The sequence below is a fragment of the Erinaceus europaeus genome, chromosome 19 (genome assembly GCF_950295315.1).
Source record: "Erinaceus europaeus chromosome 19, mEriEur2.1, whole genome shotgun sequence".
NCBI lineage: Eukaryota > Metazoa > Chordata > Mammalia > Eulipotyphla > Erinaceidae > Erinaceus > Erinaceus europaeus.
The window spans coordinates 64821466-64828580 of NC_080180.1; positions in this window are offsets into that span (position 1 = coordinate 64821466).

Genomic DNA, 7115 nt, shown 5'->3' on the forward strand with positions numbered 1-7115 from the left:
CTATGTCTTCTTTATTTATTTGATAGAAACAGCCATAAATCAAGAGGGAATGTAGTGAGACAGAGGGAGAGAGACAGAGAGACACCTGCAGCCCTGCTTCACCACTCACTTCCTGCTGCAGGTGGGGACGGGGGCTCGAACCGGGGTCCTTGTACATATCCTTATTCAACGTACTGCGTGTCCTTAACTGAGTGGTCCACTGCACACCTCCATGTCTATTTTTTGAATTTCTCTATTGGGGGATTAATGTTTTACACTCAACGGTAAAGACAATAGTTTGTACATGCATAACATTTCTCAGTTTTCCACATAACAATATACCTCCATGTCTATTTTTAAAATATATTTTAGCCTAGTAGGAAGGAAGTTAAGGATTTTTTTTTCCAACCAAATGGCAAAGAAATATTTTCCTTAGTATAAATAGTAAATTGGTACTTTAGTATCTGAGAATACAAATGTACTTTGTCGTTTCTTCAATGTGCTACCTCAAAACAACAACTAAAAAATCAAACTAATATAGTTTCGGTTGATTTTCTATCATTGAGAATAAGAAGCATGTACTGATACCTGCCATCGACAAGCCAGAATTTCTAAGCCCAAACTAAAGGAGCAAACAGGAAGAATATCACAGGCATGCTGTAATGTTAAAAAAGCTGTGCCTGTCTGTGTTTATCTAAGGAGGCAAGTAAGTGTACTGGGGCCAACTCATGTGGGACAGAGGTAAGCCTGCCTGCCTGCCTGCCTGCCTGCCTGCCTGCTATGGAGACAGAGACAGAGAAGGCGGAGAGACAGTCAACAAACAAAAAACATAACAGTACTGAAGCTTCCCTGTGTCGTCTATGTGATGTTTTCCCCAAGTGCTGTTTCAGGATGTGAAGTAGTACACACACACACACACACACACACACACACACACATCGCTATACATATATCCCCTATACATTCAATTTTAAATATTTTGTGAGTTTGACTGGTGACTATTTTACATGTAAGTTTTCCTTTAATTTCAATTTAAATTTTTTAAACTCCCTGGTTGTCATATACTTTATATATAGCTCAATAAAACAGCTGTTGCCCTGCATCTGTGAAGTTCCAAGTGGAGGAATAGACATTACGAGTCAGCTAGGCAGGAGGTTTTCTATCAAAGACATTCACCTTGCTTTGTCAAAGCTGACTCCTCCATTCCTTCAACATGGTTGTCATTTTTTTGAGAAGCAGGACTTGCTTTTTTTTTTTTTAATTATCATAATCAGCTAACAATCTTTAATATATTCCTGTTTCTGGACCAAGATTGATTACAAATGGTCACTTCATCCTTGGTTTTGTATTGATTGGCTAAACACTCTAACAGCTGAAAAACCAAAAGTACCAACTCTGTGTGTGGACAACAGCCACATGGTCATGTCCCCATGTCAACAGTGACCACTGGGGACAGACACAGCCGTGACTCACCAGGGCACACGTGCACGATGCCATCACTGGGCCTCTCCCGCAGCTTGACCTCCTGGAAGATAATCAGCCCTTCCAAATGCTCCAAGGCCTTCCTTCCCTTTGGACGAGTCCTGGAGAGAGGCAAGAAAGAGATGAAACCAGTGTATTTGGTGGGTGGACGGGCCCTCCCATCACCCTTCCTGCCCACGATTCAACTGGCCTACATTTATGCACCCGTCCGCTTTCTCTCTGGACTAGCACTCTCCTGTAAGTAACGACCTGCAGGGCTGGGCGGCGGTGCACCTGGCTCACATCACGGTGCCGGAGCACCTGGGGTTCCACCTGCTAATTCTCACCTGCAGGGCTGCAGGTGTGTCTCTCTTTTCCTCTCTATCTCCCCTCCCCTGCTCCCCTCTCGACTTCTCTCTCTCTCTCTATCCACTCGTAAAATAAACAAGTCATTGCAAAGAAACGAGGAACTCTTCTGCTATGATATGGATGGAGCTGGAGAGGAATCATGTTTTCGTGAGATGAGCCCGAAGAAGGCTGCATCCTGGGTGATCTCACTCAGGCAGAATTGAAGAAACGAAGAAAAAGGGAAAACCCAGGGTGACACTCAGCCCGGCTGTGGCCCACGACCGCCAAGCCAGCGAATCTGCAGAGTGGAGATCGGAGGGGCCGGATGGATGTGGGGCTCGGCGTGTGCCGGCCAGCAAACTGCTCGTGGGGCACCATCTGTCTTGTACTCAGGACAGATAGCTGTCTTCCCCCAATAAAATGATTCGAAAGGAAAAAGCTAACTTGATCAATGCAATTATTGATCTGGGGGAGGGCCTGGAGCGCCTCTGTTTCGGGGCTGGACCCGGGGTCTACCCACTGCACTGCCCTCCCCCTGATGCACACCGTTCTCCTGCCTTCGATTGTTCGAGAACCTGCTTCTTTGCAGGAATGCTTCGAAAGACGTTTCCTTCCGCGCGTGTGTAAGAGTCTGGAAGCCGCCTGGTGGTTTGGGGGGTCCTCCATCCCTGGGGCTCAGAGGCGCTGCAGACCCCCGGCTTTCGGGGAGGGGACCCCTGCGGGGCGGGGGCCGGAGGCTGCTTTCACCCCAGACCACACTCCTCCTCTGTCAGCCCCAGCTGCTCTGCCTTTCCACCTCTCCACGACCCCATGGAGGCCAAGCCGGGCGGAGCCCCCCGTAGTGGGAGCGGCGGGAGCACAGAGCGCATGCGCACAACATCCCGCGCGTGGAGACCGACCTTGCAGCAGGTGCATCTTTCAGGGGTCCATGGAGACAGCTCTGCGCATGCGTAGACGCTCTGGTACGGGAGCCCCACCCCCGGGGGGATGTTCTGCGCATGTGCAGACCTTCCTGCCTGCCTCTCGTGGGTTCCGCGATGTCACCGCCGGGGTCTCAGTGTCCGCCCAGTGCACACAGCAGCCTGTGTGCAGACCCGGGACGGTACGTGCACACGGGCCACCTCCAGGGACTGTCACCACCGGGAGTCACGGCGTCACCCTCTGGAGCTGGTTCAGGAGGTTGAGGGAGAGGAAATTCCAGCAACCGGTGCAGCTCCAGGGTGGAACATCAACCCCTGGTGCAGCATGGGACCCTCGTGCCCCCCAAGGTGGCATCTAAGGCGCGGCCTGCAGAAACTGATTCAGAAGTCTCCGGGTTTGGAGGTTTGGAGGTAAGGCCGTGGTCTCCTCCTGTGGGTGGCCAAGCCTCAGAAATGTCTTGGTGGGGTCCTGCAAAGGGGGCTTGTCGGAGACCATTCTCCTCCTTCGCCCGAGGGCCATCAGGCTCAGCATGTTGTGGAAGTTTCCCTGTAAGTGACAGCTGCACCCAGGGACCAAGGTAGGGACCCATCTGAGGCTGCAAGTCACGGCTGCACCCAGGGACCAAGCTAGGGACCCATCTGAGGCTGCAAGTCACAGCTGCACCCAGGGACCAAGCTAGGGACCCATCTGAGGCTGCAAGTCACAGCTGCACCCAGGGACCAAGCTAGGGACCCATCTGAGGTTGCAAGTCACAGCTGCACCCAGGGAGCAAGGTAGGGACCCATCTGAGGCTGCAAGTCACAGCTGCACCAGGGACCAAGGTAGGGACCCATCTGAGGTTGGAAGAGGGCTGTTCTGGCTCCTGTAGTTGCTGATGTCCCTGTGACTGTGTGTGTCACCTGGCTGCAGCTCTCTCAGGTCTGTGGCCTCCCCTCTGTGCACAGGCTGCTCCCTCCCCACTCACAGTCTCCTCTATGCTTCTTCTGTCTTTCCCCCTTTCTCTTCTTCACGCCTGCTCAGTAAGAAGGGCTTCTCAACATGTGCGCTTAACCTGCTGCGCTACCGCCCAACTCCCATGGGCTTCTCACCTCTTATGTCTATTAGGGAAAGTCCAGTGAACATTTCATAGAACAAGAAGCACACATTAAGATTTGTATCTAATGAAGTGGCCACAAACAAGTTCCTTCTCTCTTTCTCTTTTCTGTTTATTTATTATTTTGCTTGACTTTAAAGACCAGAGCACTGCTCAGCTTTGGCTTATGGTGGTGGCAGGGGATTGAACCTGGGACTTTGGAGCCTCAGGCATCAAAGTCTCTTTCCATAACTATTCTGTTATCTACCCCTGACCTTTTCTTCACTCTTTCTCCCTCAGTTTTCTGGTTCATAAAATAATAGTTAGACTAGAAACTGTTTCAGATTGTTGTGTTTAATATACATGAATTACTTTGGAGAGCATTGCAGATGGATTTATGGAATTTATTTTTGATACAATATTAAAGAATATTTCTATAAATGTCAGTTTTCCATATGCAAACCTTACGACTAAGTTCAGTCAATATCACCCTTTTGTATGAGCGGAAACTGAGACCCAAAGAAGATAATAAATTTCAAAATAACATGAAGATTTTCAAGTAAAGATTTGAAACAAAGTTTCCTGTTCTTGCGAAGCAGTAGTCTTCTGTTTAGAATTATTAGTGTTAAATTGGGTTCTTTAACAATAATTTATAGTATTCTACCACTGTAAATCTTCAGTGTATAAACATATCTATCCCCAAATATTCTAAAACCTTTTAAACAGAATGATTAAATGGCAATCACTCTATACCGATCACCAAATCTGAGATAATGATGTATTAATGAGAATTCTATTTTATAGAGAATGTGACTCACTAGTTTGATGAATGATTCAGTCCTTTATAAATATTCTGGTGATTTATTTTCAACAGCTTTTAAAAGAGACAAGATACCCACCTTCTCACGATGGGGTATGGGAGATTTTCCTTACTGTAATTCAATTCAGACAGTAATCTGTCACACATACAAAGACATATCTGAAGAAACGATTTCTAACTTTCTTTTGAAAATACCCTCTCTCTCTCTTTCACACACACACACACACACACACAATACCTAGTAAAAACAAATGGGAAATAAAACTCAAGAGAATGTTTCTACTATTCACATTGCACTGGCTTTATAATGTATTTTCCTAGTCTTTACAATGACTATCCTGTTGTTTTTTTCATATACAAGAATTTGAAATATAAAAATAGATCTTTTTTAGCAGAATGTTCTTGAAGAAGGATTGTACATGAACTGAGTTAAAATTCTTACTCTGCATGTAAGATTTTCAAACATTTATTTTATTAAAGATTTAGTAGTGGCTTATAAGAGCTTAAGATGGTAAGTCCCACACCGTCACCAAAATTCAGTGCTTCCCCCTTCTAATGACCACTGGAGTTATAACAAAGTCCTAAAGAAGTTGTAATTCTCTCTTCCCTATCTCTCTCTCCCTCTCCCTCTCCCTCTCCCTCTCCCTCTCCCTCTCCCTCTCCCTCTCCCTCTGAAGTTCTCTCTCTCTCTCCCTCTCTCTGAAGTTCACTTTTTCAATTATCTGTATTTCACAGATGAATGAAACCATACTATGCTAGTCCTTCCATTCCACTGCTTACTTCACTAAGTATAATCACCTCTAGTTCCATCCATTTTGTCCCAAAGGATATACGATCATCGTTTTTATTCAAAGTCGTATTCTGTTAAGTGTGTATCTCATAACTTCTTCATCCAGTTGTCCATGGATGTGCATTTAGGCTGCTTCCTCTCCTTGGCTAATGTGAATAATGCAGCTATAAACACAGTAGCATATCATTCCCTTGCAATTAGGGTTTTCATGGCTTTGGAGTATAGGCCAAAACATGATGTTACTGGGTCATCAGATATTTCCATTTTAGTATGTTTAAGGTCTCTCCATACTGTTTTCCACCTGGCTCTACCAGTTTGCATTCCTACTAATGGGTTCCTTTTTCTCCATGTCTTGCCAACACTTGTCATTCCTGTGTTATTGATGTTGGCCATCTTCACAGATGTGGGGTGGAGTTTGCTGTGGTTTTAATTGTATTTCTCTACTGGTTCGTCAAACATTGTTTTTTATGTCTGTGTGTTGTATGTATAGCTTGCTAACCATATTTTATTTTAAATGTTTTTATTTACTATTGGATAGAGACAGAGAGTAATTGAGAGGGGAGGGGGAAATAGAGAGGGACAGAGACAGAGAGACTTAATTTGTCACAAAGCTTTTAAAGTGGAATTGGGGTACATAATGTTTGTCTTAATATCCCTTTTGGCTTTTCCTGAATTTAATTATTAAAGTTAAATGATTTCACTCCTGTATGTGTGAGTTTAGTTACAAGGTATATGGCCTGGATTGTTTACTGACATGACAGGAGAATTTCCTGATGGGTGTCACTTTTTAAATTTTGTGTATGATTTTGTCTTTCCTAGTTATTATTTTTATCTTTTTTAATTCCATTGTGGATGTCAACTTTAATGTATCCCCTTTCCTCGGGCCACACGTATCATCTCAGGGTGATGTCACTTGTGTGACGTCTGGCTTCTGTGCACCTCAGCATCTTCTTTCGTTGGTGTGAAAGCTTCAGACGCAATGCCTTCCCTTCAGCTGCTTAAACATATTCTTGCAGAATTTCTTTTTTTTTTTTCCTGTTAGGAAAAGAGTCCTAGCCTTATGAGTGCTAACAAATAGTGTGTATCAGTTTGTCCTTGGACTCTGAAAAAGTAAAGGTGCAACAGTAGCAAAGGGTTTCTCGGGCTTTGAGCTAGGCAACCAGTCCGTTCACAGCTTCTGCTTTGTTTCCTGTGACATGCAGGGATCTAAGCGACCATCCATGTTATGGAGCCCTCAGCTATGCCACAGTGATTTCTGAGAGGAAAAACTAAATTCGTGCTATTTAGTATGCCAGTTACCAAAATACTTTCTCCACCTTTTGAGCTCTATCTACCATGACCTCTTCAAATGGCCTTTCCATCACAGTGTAAGGAGGATTTCTTCACATGGTTCAGGAATATTCTGTCTACTACAATGGTGCTATCTTTGCTGTGAATGGGATAAAGGCTAGGGGGTACTGACTGACAGAAAACTGGATCCCCTAGGCCATGAACAAAATTATGAGAATTTTTCAAATTCAATAAAGTTGGCAGATATCTGTACTGTTTCATCTGGCAAGGCACACCTAATCCAATAAATAGTGTTCTTTTATTAAAAAATCTTTTAAAAATTGTTTTTATTATCTTTATATATTGGCTAGAGATAGCCAGAAATCAAGAGGACAGGGGGAGTAGAGAGGGTAAGAGACAGAGAGACACCTGCAGCCCTGCTTCAGCACTCTCAT